The sequence below is a fragment of the Ursus arctos genome, unplaced genomic scaffold (genome assembly GCF_023065955.2).
Source record: "Ursus arctos isolate Adak ecotype North America unplaced genomic scaffold, UrsArc2.0 scaffold_2, whole genome shotgun sequence".
NCBI classification, from domain to species: Eukaryota; Metazoa; Chordata; class Mammalia; order Carnivora; family Ursidae; genus Ursus; species Ursus arctos.
In genome coordinates this window covers 45,271,825-45,292,535 of record NW_026622874.1, presented here as the reverse complement: position 1 = coordinate 45,292,535, position 20,711 = coordinate 45,271,825, and positions in this window count along the sequence as shown.

Genomic DNA, 20,711 nt, shown 5'->3' with positions numbered 1-20,711 from the left:
TTCTTCTATGTTATTTTCACTACCTTATTGTTAAATCTGAAATTATTCTTCATTTTTTTTGTACAGTTAACGATTGTTTAGCCTTATCAGCAAATTAACTTATTTCCTTGTGCTCCATTGCCTTCCACATTCCACTTCCTTTTTCCAAGTTCAATTTCCTTCTTATGAGAGTGTATCCTTTATTACAGAAGATATCCGTGGCCGGTGAGCACTGTGTCTTTAGACATTTCTTTCTTGTGATCTTACTCTTAAATAGTAATTTTAGCTGGGCATAGAAATCTAAACAGGCATTTGTTGAAGATACTATTTCATTATCTTAAGCTGTTGATGAGAATCAACTCTGACTCTTGTCTAGAAAAAGGGTGTCCTTCCCCAGTAGCCCAGGGTTCTTTGTCCTTATTTCATGAGCAGGGCTCCCCTCTATTTCTTGGCCTCATAGTGGGGATTGGTTCTAGGTCCTCTAACTTGGTGTAAATTGAGGCTACTTATGTCCTTAGATGTTTTTTAAAGTCCCAGCTTTCTAGTCTGTAAGGTCTATTTTCTGGGTCAACCCCCTGGAGAACTTTGGAACATTTGTCTTTCCATTCTGAGCTTTTGTTTTTCCACCTGATAAGTGCATTTGCTATTTACTCAGCTCCATCAGCTTCCTTGGTTTACATTTCTAGTCTTTTATCATGCTAGCAGTTTATTGTATTTGTCCTTCACTTTCCAATTTTTTGCCTTTTTTTTTAAACCATGTTTTGATTATTTTTTTTCTCCTTCCATTTCTCCCCAGTCAGGAGTATTTATCTGCTCTTGGCCTAGTCGCAAAATATTTACCTTTAGAAATCAGTGCACTTAATTATTAAAGTCAAACTTAAATCAGTACATTTACTCTCATCTTAAATAAAAGGCCTATATAACACTTTAATTCAGATCTCTTTGTTCCTGACGTATATACTGTTTGGTCTATTTTATTTTTGTTGTGTTTTCCTTTTAACCCCACTCATCAGGTGTTGCTACGATTGTGTTTCTCAATTTTGTTACGTAGATTTATCCATGCATTTGCCCCTTCCTTTCTCTTCATGCCTTCTTCCACCTCAGACCCCATGTATAAGGTTTGTTACATTCCCTCCTCCTTCCTGTGAGAGGGCTTTTTGGGGAGAGTCTCTTGGTAAAGAACTTTTTTCAGGGCAATATGCTGGAATAGGCTGCATCTATCTTTTGTGGCCTGCTTGTTTCTTGATAAGATTTTGTTTTCTTGGTTAAACTGAAGACTTGGTTCTAAACTTTTAGTGTGTTTGTGTGCACCCGTGTGCATTCTCTTCTTGCCAAACAGTTTCTCATTTTCTTTTTAATAACGTGGTTTTCTTAAATGAGTAATAGATGAGTTGGCATGGACTTACAGAAAAAACCTTCACATTAAACATTTCTTGATCTAAAATGTGTCCCCACTGCTCATTTTCCCCTTAATTTCCTGAGAGCATTTTGCTTATGACCTAATTACAAAATTGACACCTAGTAATGTCTGAAGTGGTGTGATCACCTGTCAGTGTATGTAAGAAAATAAAGTCATTTCAAAATGTGGAGGCTTTAAAATATTGAGGGAGAAGCTATTCTGGCTTTTTAATACCTATGAGATAATCTTTTAAAATAAAGTGCTTGTATGTGTTTTTGTGCAAAAGTCCTGTTAATGATTAAATAATGGCTAAACCAGAATCAATAAAAGCTAACAACAACAAAAAATGAACAGGAATAACTGCTTGTAATTGAGAGGTTATAGCTAAATTGCCTTTTTGTACTCATCCTTATTCTTCAGACATTTGGCAGAGTACTCTTGCAAACTGGAGGCCTCTTGAGCAGGTGTGATGCTTATGGACCCAGCGTTCTGCACTGTATTACAACCGAGGCAGATATTCTAACAGTGAGGATACTCACCAAAAGGCGTGCCTTTTTTTACCACGAGAATTGGGCAGTTTTGTTTCGGAGGTTCATTGTGTTCAGATATCTAAATATACCAGTCTGAAAGGCAGTTACTTGGTCTCTGTGTAAAGACAACAAAATAGGGCTTGAGAATGTTACCATGCATCATCCGCTTCCTACTTCCCTGAATCCTACACACGCACACGTACATGCACACATGAAACTGGCAAACTTGAAATGATGTCTAACATGTTTCTGGTGTTAATTTTCGATATTTCTTCACCAGAGAATTGGTGTTACTTTTGGCAAATAGGTCTTAAGGAGGTATCTTTATTCTGGTCCATTTTCTCTTCTGTCCTCATTCTGTATTAGCTTCTGCTCTAGGTCAGCGTGTGGCTGTTGGATATCAGATATTTTAGTTCTCCACTGTGTTGGCTGAAACCAAATTATAAGACAGTAGTGTCCTTTATTTTGAAGTAGGTGCTCTGCTAACTGTTGGCTCTGTGTTTCCTGGGTGGCTTACCTCTTTCTGGGTGGTGGTGGTGGTGGTGGTGATGGTTTTTCAGTCTGCCTCCCTGGACTCCCTTCTCAGTGCCAGTTACCTACCAAGTGTGCTTAGCTCCCAGTTAGTCGCTACAACCTAAACCCAAAAGTTCTTCTCTTTCCTCTTCACCAAATAAGTGTCTCTATCTTGCTAATTTTATATCCCAAATGCTTTTTAATTTATCTACTCCTATTCTCATTATCATTGTTCTCAGTGTTTTTCTTCCCAGAACCCAGGTACAAGGAAATGATCATTTCAGAGTGAGCTTTTCAAAATGCAGCTCTGACCTTCTCATTCCCTGGCTTTACTCTCAGAAACACCTCCTGAGAGGACTTATTAAAAAAGCACAAACTCACTACGACTTAGCCCCTGCTCATTTTTCTGGTCTCTTCTGTTTTTCCTGTCTTCACTAACCTTTGCATTTCATGCTGTAGTGCTCCTAAAATGGTTTTCACCCTCTATCAAGCTGCCTTTAATCCTGCAGTGTTTTCTGTTGGGAATGTCCTTTCTGCCCTTTTTCATCTAATTCCTATTTATCTCTTTAGTCTCAGTTTCAGTATCTTCATCCCCATGAAACCTTCTCCTGGAAGCTCCAGGCTTCACACTGAGCTAAGGAGCCGTGCGTGTTCCGGGAGCATGCAGCCCTGTGTGCATAATGTGGACGTGATCGACCCGTAGGTCTGTGTCTCCCTCCACACAACGTGTTGTTCCAGCATGAGGACACTCTCTCTTATTCATTTTTGTATATCCAGCCTTTGACATAGTATGTGCTCCAAAAATAGCTCAATGTGTAATTTCTTACATAGATCTAAAGCGAATCTTAGCGAAGACTCCTAATATCCTCCAACAGGACCTTCAAATTTATTCACAGGATAACTTCAAAGATGAAAATTTGCTCCCACTGAGGATATTAAATAGAATATGCTGTATATCTTGAAGGGCAATATTCAAGAATTTTGAATATGGATTGCATTGTTAAAATAAACCCTAGTATCTTCCCCGGATGACCAATTTGAAGAAGTAAACAACCATTTGGATCTATGTATATTAAAAAACAATTTTATGTTTTATCATTCTTTTTTTTTTTTATAGTTTTACCAACATTCAAGTCTAAGAAAGTGTGATTTGGAGTCTGTGGCAACGTAGGGCTCCAGTGGAATAAGGCCAAACAGGGAGAAGAGAGTAATTTAAATTATTTAAAGATCTATGAATTATGATCATAATAAAAACCATGAGTTTCCCTGAGGTTGTCATCAGAGTTTAGCATCCATTCTGCGCTTTGTCTTTTGTTCTGTCTTATGTCTTCCTTCTGTGTTTTGTCTTTTGTTCTTTTGTTTTTGTTCTTTTGTCCTCCTGTTTCTCATGTCTTTTTTTCCTCACTGCTGGGGTGTGCATGTGTGCGTGTGCGTGTGTGTGTGTGTATCTTTATCTCTAACCTTTGAGCAGGTGTGACATCCCCTACAGCATTTAGGAAGACAGGGTTGTGTTTAAGAGGACAGACACAGCTGCAGCATCTTATTAAAAGAACACTAAAAACAAGAGAGGATGTAAATCATCCAACAAATTGTGCGTCATTAATTCTTGGTGCCAGTTCGAGGTAGGAGAGTAAAAATCTTTACCTCCTACCAAGTGCACTGTGAAACTTCTCAAATTTATTTTGATAGATCTATGTTGCAGTAAATCACACAGGACCAAAAACTCTCATAAATTAAACAAAAGCATTACAGAGGATGGGCTTAACGATAGGAGATGTGCTTAGTTTTCTTTTACATTTTATGGTAGTGCATAAGTTTGCTGGTAAGAGACCTGGTTCTCAATTATCTAAAGAAAGGAAGCAAAAGAGATTTGGCCAAAGTAAAGTTCTTAAAAATATATTTTCATGGACTTCTAGGAAGTCCTTGCTGATATGAGAAGATTCTGGTTGCTTCCTGAAGATTTGTGGGTTTCTGGTGTTCATTCTGCATTGAGGGTTCAGTGGGGGAACTGCCCTGTTAAAGCCAAACTCGCTTGCGGTAAAATGAGTAACACGTTGTGAGTTGAGAAAATAGAGTAGTGGTTTTTTTTGGAGGGGGGGGTGATGTGAATTTCTGTTCATTTCTGTGGGGACTGATGAGTTTTCCAAAGCTATTGCTATATGACACTAAGTGACTGGTGGGGGGGGGAATCATTTAACTGGTTATTTTCTACAGACCAGAGAGTTCTGATTTTTCCCTCCCGGAACCTTTATCTAGTTGCACTGATTAGAGTTGTTACCTGAAGTTCTTGTTCAAAATACCCATTGTATATCTTGGAGTATATAGAATCACAAGAGTGGGAACTAATGGGTTTCCTTAGTATAAAGAAAAATCCCTGGCTGGGGCTTGGGCCAGAGAGACCCTCTCACTGCCTTCAAGCCTGCTGGAGAGGTCCTGGTGCCTCAGTTTCCTTAAATACAAACCTCATGGATTTAACTTTCAGAGGATTTTTTTTTTTTAATCTGTGTGGTGTTCAGTTCAGGGTCTTTAATGGAACTCTTCTCAAATGAGAAGTCTAAGATGGAAACAGATTCCTTGCATCCCCAATTTAATCCTACAACAAAAGGAAAGTGTGTATGTTAAGGGAAAGCCTGTCTTTTCTCTGTCTCAGTTGTTGTCTGACAGAGAGGAGTGAGAGAGGCCCTGTGGCAGTTGATGAACAAAATCATCTGTTATGTTAAACGTAGGATGATTATGAAACAAATTGTGCCTTACACGAATGGCTCCCGCCCCCCACTGTAATACAATCTGGATGTTCTACCCAAATTTCTCATGTTTATTTTGGGGATTAAGTGCAAGAGCAATGCAAACCTGCGACCATAGTCTGGAGCCCAGAGAGACCACATTTTGTGTCGAAATACACAATAGGGAAATAAAGCTGAGTGAGTGGGATGAAATCCTTCTTTTGGAAAAATAATCTTTAACTTATTAAAGTTTTCAGATTCCTAGGTTTTTGATGAGCTTATTTAAAATCTATGGAGGGAAAATTAGCAACTTGAAATGCTGACAACATTAAAAAACAGCGAGAAACACTTGATTCCTCAAAGACTCCTTCCCTCACCCCTCAAATAGTTTGATTTTCCTATTTATCTCCTTTGTATTTTGATTAAAAAAAAAAAGAAGAGAACCCTTTGAGAGGATAATTTTGAGGTCTTAATCCATGCTTCTTTCCAGTTTATCTTTTACATTCAAAATAAACACCTTTAAAAGAATCCTTTTTGGTACTAGAGAGCTAAATGCTAAGCTTAGGTATCAGCAGCTAATTAGCTTCCCATCTAGGGGGGATTGCCAGTGAACTCCATCTCCTGAATATTTATTGAAGGATTTGTAAAGAATAAGCTATTTTCAGAAAATTGGAGCCTTTTGATTATTTTTTAACCTCCAGTCAGTCGAGTGGGAGGAGGGATATACGTTGGCCCATCACAGACCTGCCGTTACAGATTCAAACAATAAAATCCAGTGTCTGCACTGTCATGTAGAACATGCCATGTCAAGCTCTTGTGAAAGGTTGCTTTCTATTTCAACATCTTAATGGACTTCTCCTTTTGAAAAAGTTTCACAATAGGCCCTGGAAATCCTATGCCAGTTCTCATGTTCTTGAGTCTCAGTAGGGCTTTTTTCACCTTGTTTGCTGTTCTTGTGTGCTATCTTGACCACTCGGAGACTATGTCTTAGGGAACACTCAAAATAGAAGAATCTGGGGGCACCTTGGTGGCTCAGTCCGTTAAGCACCTGCCTTCAGCTTGGGTCATGATCCCTGGGTCCTGGGACTGAGTCCCACATTGGGCTCCCTGCTCAGTGGGGAGCCTGCTTCTCCCTCCCCTCTGCCCCCCTACTTGTGCTTGCACTCCCGCATGCTCTCTCTCTCTCAAAATAAAAGAAAAAAAAATTGGTAATTCCGGTGTGGTGGGACTATGTGGTCTATGACAGACCTTGTGATTGCACAGAGTTTCATTATACTGCGTTCTACCATCACCTCCGCCATTGCCAAGGCCACTGCCAGTATCTTCATAGCCTCCTGCACATTCACGCTGCTGCTTTGCCAACACACTTGCCACCTGTGCCAGCACAGCCACTTCTACCACTGCTGTCACGGCATTTCCTGGTGCCAGCTGCCTTTAGCAGTGGTGTTGCCAATGCCATTCTCTCCTCACACAGAGAGACCGCTTACCTTTTTTTTTGTTTGTTTGTTTCAGCAGAAAGACACAAATCAAAATCAACATGAAAACCAAACTAGAACATAATTGCTCCCTAAGGGTTCACATAGCTCTCTTAGCATACTTTGTCTTGTCCTGATCTGGGAGCTGAGAAATCAGAGGATCTTGAGATCTCAGATTTCCCATAATCCTCTTTGGGCTACGGTCATGCTTTCTCACCAGGCTGAGGAAAATGGAGTGAAAGGGTGTGTACAGAGAAGAGAGACCCAGAGACACAAACTTACCATCAGTTGATTTCAATTAATCCCAAGTAAGCTTGAGATTGGAATTTACTGATGAGGAAAACAGGGTCCGTGATAATTGTCCTGCGGACGAAGGTGCAGGAAAAGAAGCATAAAAGGTCAGTAACATCACTATGTCCAGCCGGGGATCAGGGACAAGATGTTCAGGCAAAACCAGTAATGCTTGGTGATTTTTTTTTTTTTTTGCAAGAGAGGTGGGAAAATTTTAAACTCAAGCCCAAGTTTCTAACTTATGAAATTGATTGAGATCTCAACAGTAATAGAAAACCAGAAAAAAAAAGGGTGTGAATTTAAGCTTGTTAATTTTTTGTTTTCCATGGGTTAGAAGGGTAACTATATCTGGGAGGAAGCAGGAAATTCTTGGAGAGGCTATGTTAATTATACAGATTTGGGGGGTGGGGAAGTGACAGCTATAACTGAGTGGGCAAGACTTTCAATTTAGGGAGGATAATGTGATAAAATGTGAGGAGAAAAGTAGAGACTTAAATTTATGTGGAAGAAGGAAGAAGACATGGACAGAAAAATATGAATGACAGAGGTAAAGTTGAGATAGTAATGCCATAGAAATTATTAGGGGAAGACCCTTTCAAGAAGAAAGCAATGACCAGATCATGTGTGCACATCAAGAATAATAGCTAGGATGAAAGCTATATTTGATAATCAATGTCACAGTTCTTAGAGTAACTTCATTAGAGCAGTGGAAACAAATCCCTATTACGTTGAAGATCCAAGGTGATGGTAAGAGAAATAAAGTCCACCCATGTGTATTAGGCAGCTCTTTTAAAACGTTTCATGGGATTTATCCTCAAGAATGTTTTAAGGTTATAATCACACAATTGTGCAAAGATGCAGGGAGAATAATCTTCATTGCAGAATTGTTTTCAATAGAGGACAGTTGGATACCTAGCTTAAGCAACCAATATCAGATTTGGTTAAATACTCTCTACAGTCAAGTAAAATAGAATGATTTTTAATGGTGATAGATTTCCTTTGACATGGAATATCATCTGTCATGAACACTTGTGAAGCATAGATTTAAAGTGTGTATGATCAATTTTTATAAAAAATACGTATTTGTGAATACCTTTAAATAACATTGGCTATGACTGCATGGTGAGATAATCTGATTTTCTTTTTTAACTTATTTTGCAACTTTTAAGTAAACATGGTTACTGCTTTCGTAATGAGAATGGATGTTGAGTAAAGAACCCGGAGAGAGATCAGTGACTTTAAATGAATTCAAGATGGAGAGGATTTGGGGGCTTGGGAATTGGCCATAGAGTCTAGTCAAGAAGAAAAAGGAAATGTGAGGGAGAAATACAAAGATTGAGAGGAATAGCTTGATGAAGCAAGATTCTAAAAAATGTGCAAAGGGCAGGGCTCAGTCTGGGTTTAATTCCATGAAGAAGGAAAAGTTCTAAAGTAAAAGGAAAAAAAGATCAGACAAATATATAGAAACGTTTTTATTTTGACATGGACAGATGAAAAGTGAGATGGACTGTTGAAACATTTTAAGATGAAGTTATGAGCTAACGGTAAGAGGATATGTGTGGGGACTTGAAAGAAATGGAGAAATTTGGAACACAATCTCAGCAGAGAAACAGTGGGGGGGGGTTGTGAACAGTGTCAGTACGGCTGCAGTTGGACAGCCTGAATTTGCAGTGTAAAATTTTATTTTAATCCCTGTATGTGTTAATAGAGTTAAAGCCATCCTTCTCATATATATCTGCTCTAGAGTCCTGAAAAGTGAAGGAGCACTTCTCATGAATGATATTGATCTGCTATTGATCTAAGCAGTGTTTGGGAATTAAAAAAAATTGCTTGACAAAACTAGGTGAAAGCATAGATATTGTTATTCAAGTACAGAAGCTATCTGTGTCATTACAAAGTACATTTTTAAGGACAGAAACACATCAGTCCTGATGGCAGATATTTTATTAGGACACTAAGTTTTTCAGATTTTCTGCAGCTTTAAAAATCAAACTTGCTTGACTGAGTTTCCTAGTCTTGCTTCCCACATACTTGCAACATTTTTATTAGCTTGGATTGGGGGTGGCTTTTTCTTACGAATTTGGAAGAATTGATAGAAAGGTGTTTCTCCTGCCTCCCTTAGGAACATCACTAGAGGACATTTTCAAATTGTCTGAATTCTGTGGGAAACATTAAGCTAATTTAAATATATTGATAGGCACTTAATCAGCTGTTGGTGCACATTTTCATTTCCTGTCCGTTTATAATGCACAGACTTTTCTTAGAAGAAGCGTTGCATTGTAGAAGAGCTAAGACTGATAGTCTGAAGTCCATTCTGTGTTGTAAATGGAAAGGGGGCAGAGAAGGAAGCATAAAGATTAAAGAGAAGATGGAATGACTTTTTTCATCCTGTCAAATGACTGTTTATATTGGGCAATACTGCAGGCTTGTAGGTTCAGCTTGAAAGTTCTTCAAATCAGAGGAGCCATTTAATATATAATAGAGAACTGTACTGGCAAGTCATTTATAAAAATGAAAACATTTCATATCTGCTTTTCCACAGAACACGTTTCTCACTTCTGAGACATGGCTGTTTTTTGCTCAGATCAAGGAAATATGAACTAGTGGAGCTCCACATTCAATCAATTAAAGACATTAGAAATGAGTTTAGTTAGTTTTGATATATACATTTGGTTATAAACATGCAATGAAAAATGTACCTGACAGTCACTGATCCCTGATTACATATTCAGTTGATGAGATTAGATGCTAGTTAAAAAGTCTAATCACTTTACATCATAAGGACTTGTAGTTCCTGGCAACCATTTTGGACCAAAAAGACAAAATAAGTTTTTACACATTGTGCTCCTTTATTTTAATCAACCCATTACTAAAGATGTTTCAGAAACAATTCTTGTTTTAACTATGGTCATTTGACACCCACAGTAAATTGACTTTCTCAAGGTCAAGAATGAATCTGAGTTACTAGAATAGAAGAAGCAGTTCCTTTCAGGATGGCAGTATGTCTGTCATCCCATCGTCTGCACCTTTCTGCTCACTCTGCATTTTGTAGGACTAGGCTTGTCTTAAGGATAACAGTGAAAGACAAAGGAACAGGAGGCGGTCTGGTGTTGCTACAGGTGAGGGTGTTGACTGTGGGGTTGAGAGAGGGCCTAGCTTCAGGGTCTGCTTAAGCAAGTTATTTAGTTTCTCCGAAGTTCCTTTTTTTGTCTCTTAGTAAAACAGGGTAACACAATAACTTCCTGTGAAGTTTTTTGTCATTTCATTTACCTCTGCCTCTCCCCAGCCCACCCTCCTCTTGTACCGGTATATACAAACACACAGAAGCCTTTATTAAGAAGTAGTTAGGAAAAATAGTTGGTATGATTATAGAACAGCTGCTATTAAATGGTGATGTCTTTGGTTGAGTGCTATTTTAGGGCATCGAGTGAATTTAATCTTTTCTCCATGTCAAGACCACCAGACAAGGTTTTTCTCCCCCATTAGAAAAGCCCCATTGGTGGTGGCTATGGCTTACCCAGTAGCATTGTAAATGCAAGCTCTATGGTGAGTGGAATTGATTCTGAAAATACAGTTCTTGTACTAAATGTTCTTCAAGCTTGTTTTATAAATTAATTGGAATAGGAAAACAGCATTTTTAATAATAATTTATTATGTTGTGTTAGTCACCATACAGTACATCCTTAGTTTTTGATGTAGTGTTCCATAATTCATTATTTGCGTATAACACCCAGTGCACCATGCAATATGTGCCCTCCTTACTACCCATCACCGGCCTATCCCAGTGACCCATGCCCCTCCCCTCTGAAGCCCTCAGTTTGTTTCCCAGAGTCCATAGTCTTTCATGGTTCATTCCCCCTTCTGTTTACCCCCCCCCTTCATTCTTCCCTTCCTTCTCCTACCGATTTTCCTGCTATTTCTTATGGGAAAACAGCATTTTTTTGTTGTTGTTTTTGCTGATTTACAATGATCTCTCCCATCTCTGCATTTATGCTTAAAAAATACCCTTTTTGTTCTGAGAGAAAGGGCATCAAATATTTTTTAATCAAAACATTCATTTCTTCAGCATCTGTATAATACCTATTCTGTCAGGCACATGTTAGACACTAAAATTTAAGATTTCAAGGCAAGTCAGATTTGTAAACATGAATGACTACGCTGTAGGTTAATAGCCATAATGTACCTGGGAAGGGGCTGTTTAAACTGAGGGGTATATTGAATGACTCAGTCTGAGGAGTTTGAGCAGCATTCATGGATGAGTTGACATTTGGCTGAACTAAAAAAATGAGTAAAATGTAGTCAGAAGTAGTGTGAGAATCGTTTCCAAAAGAGTATGCTTTTTAAAAAGAGCATGATATATTCAGTAGTGCCAAATAATTCTTTGTGATAGATGTATATAGGAGGAAATGAGATTATTGAAATGGTTGGGAGTAATAGGGCTATGCGTATAAATTACTTAAAAATTTTAAATTAGGGGTGCCTGGGTGGCTCAGTCATTAAGTGTCTGCCTTCAGCTCAGGGTGTGATCCCAGGGTCCTGGCAGCCTGCTTCTTCTCTCCCACTCCCCCTGCTTGTGTTCCCTCTCTCGCTGGCTGTCTCTATCTCTGTCAAATAAATAAAATCTTAAAATTTTTAAAATTAACTAGCAGTTGATAAGCTAACATATATTTAGGTTTAGTTTCTTGATTCCCCTGAGACCAATAGACTTGAGTGTTTTAGATCTAAGACCCTACAAAAATAAAGATCTGTAGATGATTGAATAGTACGTATATTTTGATTGTTTTGTTTGGTCTTAGTTTGCAAGTTTAGGGCATGGGGCTTCCAAGTAGATATTGATGTGAAGACCTCCTAAATAGTTGGGCATATTTAGTACTCATACTCAGTTATATGAATCAGGCCACTAGGATGGGAATCCCGGCTCTGCCACTTACTGTGTGACCATGGACTAGTTATTCAACTTCTCTGAGGGGTCATATTGAATCAACCGATAATGTTTTGCTTAGTACTTTGACTTGCAGTATTCTTTACTTGAATCCACCTAGTGGCTTTCATGGACTTATGAGAGCTAATGATCATCTCTTTTTAGCTCCATGTTTAGTGATGTCATACTGGTAGCTTGAAATTGGGCACAGTGGGAATATTTACATTACAGAAATCATAAAATGCTATACATCAGTGATAAGTATTTATAAAACAAAAAAAAAGTCTGGTTCATATTCATCCTATTGCATCCATCCTTGTGTTGTTTGACTCACAAATCAGTGCTTAACTCTTATAAACAACAGAAGATGACAAAAGAAAATTGACTCAAATTCTTCACTCTGTTTATGGCAGTGTTGTAGCTTACAAGTACCAATTTGGATCTAACTTGAATTTTTCTTTACGTGCCATTGATTTTTCAAAAAATAGTTTCACTAAGGCAAAGGTTTTTTTTTTTTTTTTCTTTCCTAATATGCAGGGCTTTGTGTGTGCCTGTGCTGTTTAAACCAGGATTTGTATGCAAGAGAAATTCATTCTAGCTTCAATGAAAGGGAGATCTATTTAAAAAAAAAAGAAAGAAAGAAAGAAAAAAAGAAAAAAGTAAACCAAGAAAATAAAGAATATCTGTGTTCCAAAACACACAGTGTTGAGGGATGTGGGGATGCAGGTATAAATGATACTTGTAGATTTAATTTATACCCAACATCCTTGGAGCTGGGAAGCTGTTCTTCCCATCTTGCTCTTTGTTTCAAAGGATTGGTTTTCCAGGGTCTGCTTTTCTATTGGTGTCAGCACCATTCTTCTGTATTTCCTTGTTTGTTGGCTTTCAGTGCTTACTCATCAGAAACCACATGACCCAAAATATACTATTCAATTCTTAGTATGCACGTCTCTGCCATAGGTATCCCCTCTCTGTGTATCTTAAATATGTTTAAGTTCTTGGGAGAGAATGGACTCAGTCCAGCTTGTGGTGGTGATCTCTTTGTGTCAGAGTCCCACAACCTGGTTCACTGTGTTGTGGCCACAAGAAAACAGGGGTCCTGGAATACTCAGACATCCAAGCTTGCAACACCTGTAAGTGGGGGCAGATTCTGGAGTAGGGGCCATGGTTTAGGCAGATACCCCAAAATGTGGTTTTTAGGAAAACTTTAGCTAAATGATATGCTCTCTTATTGGAATAATTGAAATCCTAATTTCTCTTCCCAGAGCACATTAATAGATGGATGTTAAATTTATTTCTATATTTAGCAACCTAGCCAAATATGAAAAGTTACTGATAATGCTTTGCATTCTTGCCAGCATATCAAATTATTATATGATTTACTTGACTGTCATCACACATAGAAAATGTTTTCCTTTATTGTTTTCAAAATACTTTCTATATTCTAGAATTACAAAGTGACCTAATTAACTGAAAAACTATATAATCAGCTCTTTAAAAATCCATAAAGGAAAACAATAAGCATAGTAACCCAAGAAATAATGAAGTATAAATTAATAATACAGAGCAGTGGGAAACATGCCTAAAAAACATTATTAGTTCAAAAATAGAAATTTCATGTTCGTGGTACTAACACATAATTTTTCAAATAATACTTCTTTCTTGCTGATAGAGATCTAGTTTGGATTTATTTCTCTGCTGTGAAGTAAATGTGAAAAACTGCCAAAATGTTCTAAAGTTTTTCACCTCGGTTTTCATCACTGAGACTGTAAAAATATCATTTTCTTTTCCTAACGGAGCTGTTGAGGAAAAGCACCACACTATGGCCCCTTTTAGAAGACAACATTTCAGAAGGTTGGCCAGAGGTGTTGGCGACCTGAGGCAAATATTTCAATATACGGGTTTCTTTCAAATCACATTTCTGTTGGTCTCATCAGTGCTTTACTTTAGACTAAATAGCTTTTTAATCATTGGGTTTTTAAAGAAAAAGGAAAAACATGCCAAACTGTGGGAAACGGTGGTGTTTCTGGGTAAGGGAGGACTTGGTGACAGCCAGGTCCTAGGACCCCAGGGGCCAGGCTCCCAGCGGAGAGCACGAGGGTGCCCCCTGTCCAACCTCACAAATGTGGAAGCGACCCAGGGGCAAAGCGAGGCTCTGGCACGGGCTTGTGCTCTTGCCCAGTTTGGGGGGTGCCCCATTATCTCGAACTGCATGCTTCCTGTGATCTTTGGAAGTTACTCTGTTCCATTAGGAACCAGAGGAGTTTTTCGCGTGCAGGAGTGTCTTCCCTTCCCTCTGCGGGGAAACACAACGTGATTGTGATGGCATCTGACTTGCATGCTCTCCCGCTGAGAAAAGGGCTTTGAGCATGGCTTTTTTGAGGACAGAGTAGAATAAGATAGGCCAGAACGAACAGTGAAGCAGATCTAATATTTCTCTAAGGGAATGTCTTCGTGTCTTTTCCAGAGGTGGAGTTTAGCTTAGGTGACAGAGGCGGTTGCCCCAAGTGTTTGGCGCTCTCCTTCTGCCACTGTCCAGGGAATGCTGTGCTCCAGGTGCTGACGGAGGGACTCTTCATCTGGCTTGGGGGGATCGTGGGGAAGAGGGGAATGTTCTGTACCCACTGGCTGCTGACACGAGTGGATATGAGTATGAGCCCAAGAGACATTTCTTCTCCTATTTGTTTCTCATTACCAGCTTTAAAGAAGTTACAGATCTATATATAAAAATCTTTGCTGAAAGCCCAGAATTGCTACCTCTGTGAGGAAACCGTGAAAGTGGGACTTAAGTGTTAGGGGGGAGGAAAGAGGAAGATGCTCAAAATTAAATTTTCCCTTCTCTCTCTCTCTCTCTCTCTTCTTCTTCTTTTTTTTTTCTTTTTCAGAAAAGGGAATAAATTAGAAGTGGCTTTCAATTTTTTTCTTCCATCAGAAGTACTGAAAACATTAAAAATGCATCAAAAACTGGACTGTAATTCTTATTTCTTTTCATTTCAGGTTAAAAGCATGATACACAGGACCTGTGATAAATAAGGCACACATGGCAAAGGAACTTAAAATCTATCAAACGAGGAATTAACCCCATAATATAAGTCAAATTTGTTGGATGAGGTGTGGGGAGAAGGGGAGAATGCAGCCACAACATTTAGTGGGTGGTCGGTCCTTAGCTTCATGCGGAGTCAGAAAAAGCCTCCCTGAGGAAGTGGTGTTTCAGTTGAGAGGAGAGGGATGTTTTCTTGGTGAGGTGAAAGAGCGTTCCAGTCAGAGGGAGCACATGTGCAATTTGGGAGCAAGGGGATGGTGCATTCAGAATCTTTGGCATTTAGCCCACCCAGGAAACAGTGGGAGAGGTGACAGAAGCTGGCTGAGGTCCCATGAAGAGGTCTGGATTTTATCCTGAGGACAATGGAGAGCTTCTGAAGGGATTTAATTAAGGGTACAAGATGCCTGAATTTTTATCTAGAATATCCTTCTGGCTACTGTATGGGGAATGGTCTGGAATTAGTCTGAGGGGCTGTTAAAATGGCTGTGAGAGCAAAGAACAGGGATCTGTGGCTGTGATGGAAATGAGGAGGCAGACAGATTAGAGAGGTATTTATAGGCAAAATTCACAAGATTTGGTGCAGTAGGAGGTGGGGAAGAGGGAGACTTCTTCCAAATTTTCTGGCTGGCCCCAAACCTGCAGAGAGCAAATGATGTGGCTTACAGTCTTGTTCTTTGTATTACCTCCACCTGGGATATTTTAAAGATCATTTTATATGTTTATTTTTAATATAGAATTTTAATGAATAATGGCCTGGTGCTCTATGGTACTTCCCATGTCTTCATATCTCACCTGTATCATCCCCACTGGTGGACCTATTTAGAGATCTGGAAGCGGGTCTAGAAAAGTCTTAAGTGACTTGCTCAAGTTCATTCAACAGGTCAGTGCTGGAGCTGGGATTGAAGCTCAGGTGTTCTTTTTTTTTTTTTTTTTTTTTAAGATTTTATTTATTTATTCGACAGAGATAGAGACAGCCAGCGAGAGAGGGAACACAGGCAGGGGAAGTGGGAGAGGAAGAAGCAGGCTCATAGCGGAGGAGCCTGATGTGGGGCTCGATCCCATAACGCCAGAATCACGCTCTGAGCCGAAGGCAGACGCTTAACCGCTGTGCCACCCAGGCGCCCCTGAAGCTCAGGTGTTCTTGACGCCAAAGGTTTTGCTCTTGGAACCACAAGAAATGTACTCACAGTCTGTTACATGACAGAATCCCTGACAGGAATCGGTACTCATGGTCTCATTTGGCCCTCACAATCGCCTAATGAGTTCGATAGTCCTGTGCTCTCCCATTACAGATAAGACAACATTGGCTGAAAGAAGGTAAAATTATTGCCTGAGTTTCTGTAGGATAAGGAGACTGGAGTTGTGGTTCCTGGACTCCAGAACTTAATTTTTTAACAGTTACCTAAACTGCCAACTCTCAAGTGCCCAGTGAAGGCAAGTCCTGTTTTGGAGCCAGTTAGAGCTGTGATTTTTCCATTTTCGATACCTGTATGACCTCACGAAGTGCATCTTAAACATAGGGAAGAACATATGGGTGTGATTTTTGTCCACAGGTGATGGAAGGGGTGTATGTGCATGTTGGAGGGTGTAAGAGTGTTCATTCTGGAGGCATCTGAATAGAGTTTTAAAGTTTCTTTCCAGAGGGCAGTCTTTCTTCATTTTGTACTTAGGGGCATCTCTTGATAACCTCTGTCTACTGATGACACTTAGTAAGTATTTAGAAGGAATCTACTGATAAATCCAAACAGAGATACTTGAAGTAAATGTGAATATATTTAGCTTACAGGGTAATGAAGCATTTCATGAAAATTGTAATTCTGTGAGTATGACTTGCTGGAGTCTAGTAAGCCTGTCATTGTTTGAGAGTGAATTGCTGATATCACAACTATGGGGGGATTGGTGAGGGAGCATAGGGCTTATGTGTTTCTTCAAACTATGTGCCTGATGTTCCTCAGGAGCTCTGACTCTGCTCATGGTCCCAAGGTCCTCCCTCAAAATCTGGTTTCTAGAATGGGAGAAAGGTGAGAGAGGAAGTGAGTTAATGCAGAATATAGTTTCTATTTGTTCTCTAGCCTCCTCCTCTAATTTACCCACCTATTTTGTCTCCTCACCACCTTTTTGATTTTTATGAAATGACTGCCTTAGCCTGTGGTTCTGGCAAAGAGACTGTCTACAATTCCCAGTAAGTAACTTCACAAGGTGCATTCATCCTTCCTGATAGACAAGAGTGGTTTACTAAATGGCACCTTAGTGTCTCATTTTCAAAATATCTACTTCACAGCAAGAGGGATAGGGAGCAGAGATTTTCAACTGATCCTGTCCTGAACCCTGTTCCGTTTCCACTTTATGGCTGGTGAATGTTGTCCTGTCCTACTATGGATGCCAATGAAGTAGGATATTGATGCAGATCTCTGAAATCATAAGAAAAATCATGCAGTTGAATTAGTTTATGGACGGACACTGCCAACAGGAATCATGGCAGAGATGTTTGGAAGGATTAATAAGTGTGGCCCTGACCCAGTAGAGTGATAAAGGGTCTTGAAGGATGGGTGGTCAGAGTTTTATGGGGAGTGGTTTGGGAAGACAAAGAGTATTTATTTTTCTTTGCTGCCTGCATTTTGTTTCCAACAACATCAGGGGATGATATATGCCGTCCTTATGTACTATAGACATTAATGGGGAAATGACCTATTACTCTTTAACAAAAATGCTCTTGCACTGTTATAATCTGATGATGATATCCTGTTAAAACTTTTGATTTTTGAGCTACTGGCATCCAAACGGCAGGGTTTCTTGCCTATGTAACTTAAAATAGTTTGCAAAAAGATAATGCGTTGCAGTTGCCTGAGAAATGGGGCATTGGAAGAAGTGGAATAGATCCTAAGCAGTCAATTCTTGTAGGACTTTCAGTTTCTAGAATTCCCCAAAGCAGTTTATATAATAGAAAGTACTGACTCGTGTGTCATTCTGGCACAGGTTTTGACCACAGCATGATTTGAAAAAACAGACCATGACCTGGGCCTGACCTAAACTACAAATTCTTTATAAGAACATGTTCTCAAACACACACACACACACACACACACACACACACACACTCACACACACACTTTTTTTCTTTCTGCTCATAGTACTCCTAGTACATCTCTGCACAGTTCTTTCTTTGTTTGGCTACAAACTAAAAATGTACACTAAAATAGATTGAAAACTTGCTGTTACATTCAGATGATTGGCTTTATTTCTGAATCTTATCCCAGGTTCTGTTTCTTTATAGGGTTTTCTCTTACTCAGATACTTGGATACTTTAAGTCTGTCTTCATTTCCCTCTGTCTTATCTGCAGGTCTGTCATGAGAATCTTCCCTTACGTCTCTCCCTAGTCTGTCACATATTCCTAATGTGCTTTATCTGGCACGCACACACACAGGCCCCCATGTGCACACAACAGGAGTCACCCTGCTCATAGAGGCGTGGGTAATCGAATGCGTTATATCTACATAGGATGGTAATGACTATGTTAGGACTCATTGGCCCTTAACAATCAGAAGCAAGAATAGGCACTAACTTCTCTGTCCTGTCTGGTTAGTTTTCCCCTTCTTTCCTTGGTCATCGTTTTATTTTCTCTTACTCCCATGTTAGGGAAGCAGATTATCAACCTCTTAGTGAGCCCATAGGAAACACCAGATAGGAACTAGCCATGTCTCCACTGCCTCCTTCATCTCAGCACAAATGAAAGGGATGTAGGACGAACATTTGAAAGGAAAGAACATTTAAATGTCAATATATTTTCCATCTCCTTTTGATTATCCCCCTCCTTTCTCCTTCTCCATCTGTCTTTAACACATAAACAGTCATGCTCATTTAAAGTGTTATTTCAATCTAGAGGTACTTTTTAGGAATATGGAAAATTGCTGAAGGAAGAGAAAAAACATTAGCAAACCCACATTCTGATTAATGTTGCAAATGATAGGAGTTGCTCTTCTTTTTAAAGTGGAAGTGAGAATCTCAAGTGTGAACCAGAGTTAGATGATCATATGATCCTCTTAATTCTTTCTCTTTTAGGGAGAGAATATCAGAAGAAAAAGGGGGAAATTATGAAAGTAAATATAGTAGCATGCAAAATCTACACCTGCCAGATACTCAGATCTTAACCGTTCATCAACTTAATAACTTACGCATCCTAAAGGAAGCAGCAGAACTTAGTCTGAATGTGTGCATAGTGTTAGCCTGACTTTGTAAATATAAGAAAACATTTTTTTGTGCATGTATATACTAGTTGTTGACTCTTTGAAGTTATTAACTGATATTAGGAATTTTTAAAAGTTATAAAAATAGACTTGTTTTATTAGGATCCACCACCTAACGCAATGTGTGTAAATTTGAAAAATATTAAATAGGCATATTCTAATACATTGATATGTATTGTTTCTTACAGAATAATTTCATATACAATGGGATATTTTCAAAGCGGCTTTTAATTCTCATTGGAAGGTTTTTCCCCCACTAAATTATCAGCACACTTTGCCAATTTGAGTTGGGGCTTAAATCTGGGAAAGAAATGCTCTAGCTTTTTCAAGTATTGCAAGATCATTTTCTGAGGCACATGGTAATTATGATTTGTGAGTTACATACTAATGCTCAATGGGAGTTTACTTTCACAGAATGAATTTAGCCAAAATCTTGAGTACATCATGAACAAAGATACCTTTTTCTTTTTCAGGTGAAATTTTGACTTTTATATTGTTGTTTTGCTGAGCTTTCTGAATACAAGGATTACATATACACTAGGAAGGAAAACCGAATTTCCTAATTGCCCTGAATGTGCAATAAGCATCAACTGCAGAGAGAAAAAACATGAATCAAGCATTAAGCCATTAAACTGTACCTAATAGGCATTTATTCAATGGGCCTTATGAATGCGAGTCGTGCCCCATTTAAAATCTAACCAAAATGATTGCACATTTCATTAGTGGAGATAATTACCAATTTGTTCCTTCACAAAAAATCATGTATGTATGAAAAACACTGTTAGAAGGTAAACAGTATTACCTTCAGAATACAGAATAAAGATAGTCTATTTAAATAGGGTGGGTAGAGTAACAGGCTTTCTGCCCTTTTTTTCTTTATTATTTTTTAGAATGGAGACTTTGGAATAATCCCAATTTTATCTCAGAACTCAATTTATAGTGATTTATTCTTTATAATTTTCCAATGTGTTCAATATCCATTTCTTAATATTAAAAATAAAACTCATACTTAAAAATACCCAAATGACTTATGGTATGACCTTTCAGTATCTTCATTTACAAAGATCTGATATGTCTTCCATCCCTAAATATCTGGTTGGGTAATCAGGAGGAGGACCAATGTCCTTGTTAAAGTTTTGCAACTAGCTAGCCGTGCTACTTGGACAAATAACTGAACCCTCTGGGCTTCAGTGGCTTTTTCTGTAAATTAAGAGGGTCCAAATAGATGATTTCTAGACTCTTTCATGTTAATATCATTCCATTGTAAAAACACTAATTCCACACTTATGCACATACCAGACATATTCACTGCCTGGTCCTTCCTTGTATGAAGGGCTATATAGTCATTTCCAAGATAGAGGACACTTTTTTTTTTTTTTTGGTAATAGGGGGTTTGCATTAATTTGCGTGTGATTCCATTTGGCCTTTTTGGGGGCTTGATGTGATTATTTCCTTACCCAAAATGTAATAATGAGCTGATATTTTTTAATTGCCTTTTATATGCCAGGCACAGTGCTATGTTTCAAGGTACAAGGCCAAGCAGTACTGACTGTGAACCATCCCTCATTGTGCTCATACTCTAGTGAAGAGAC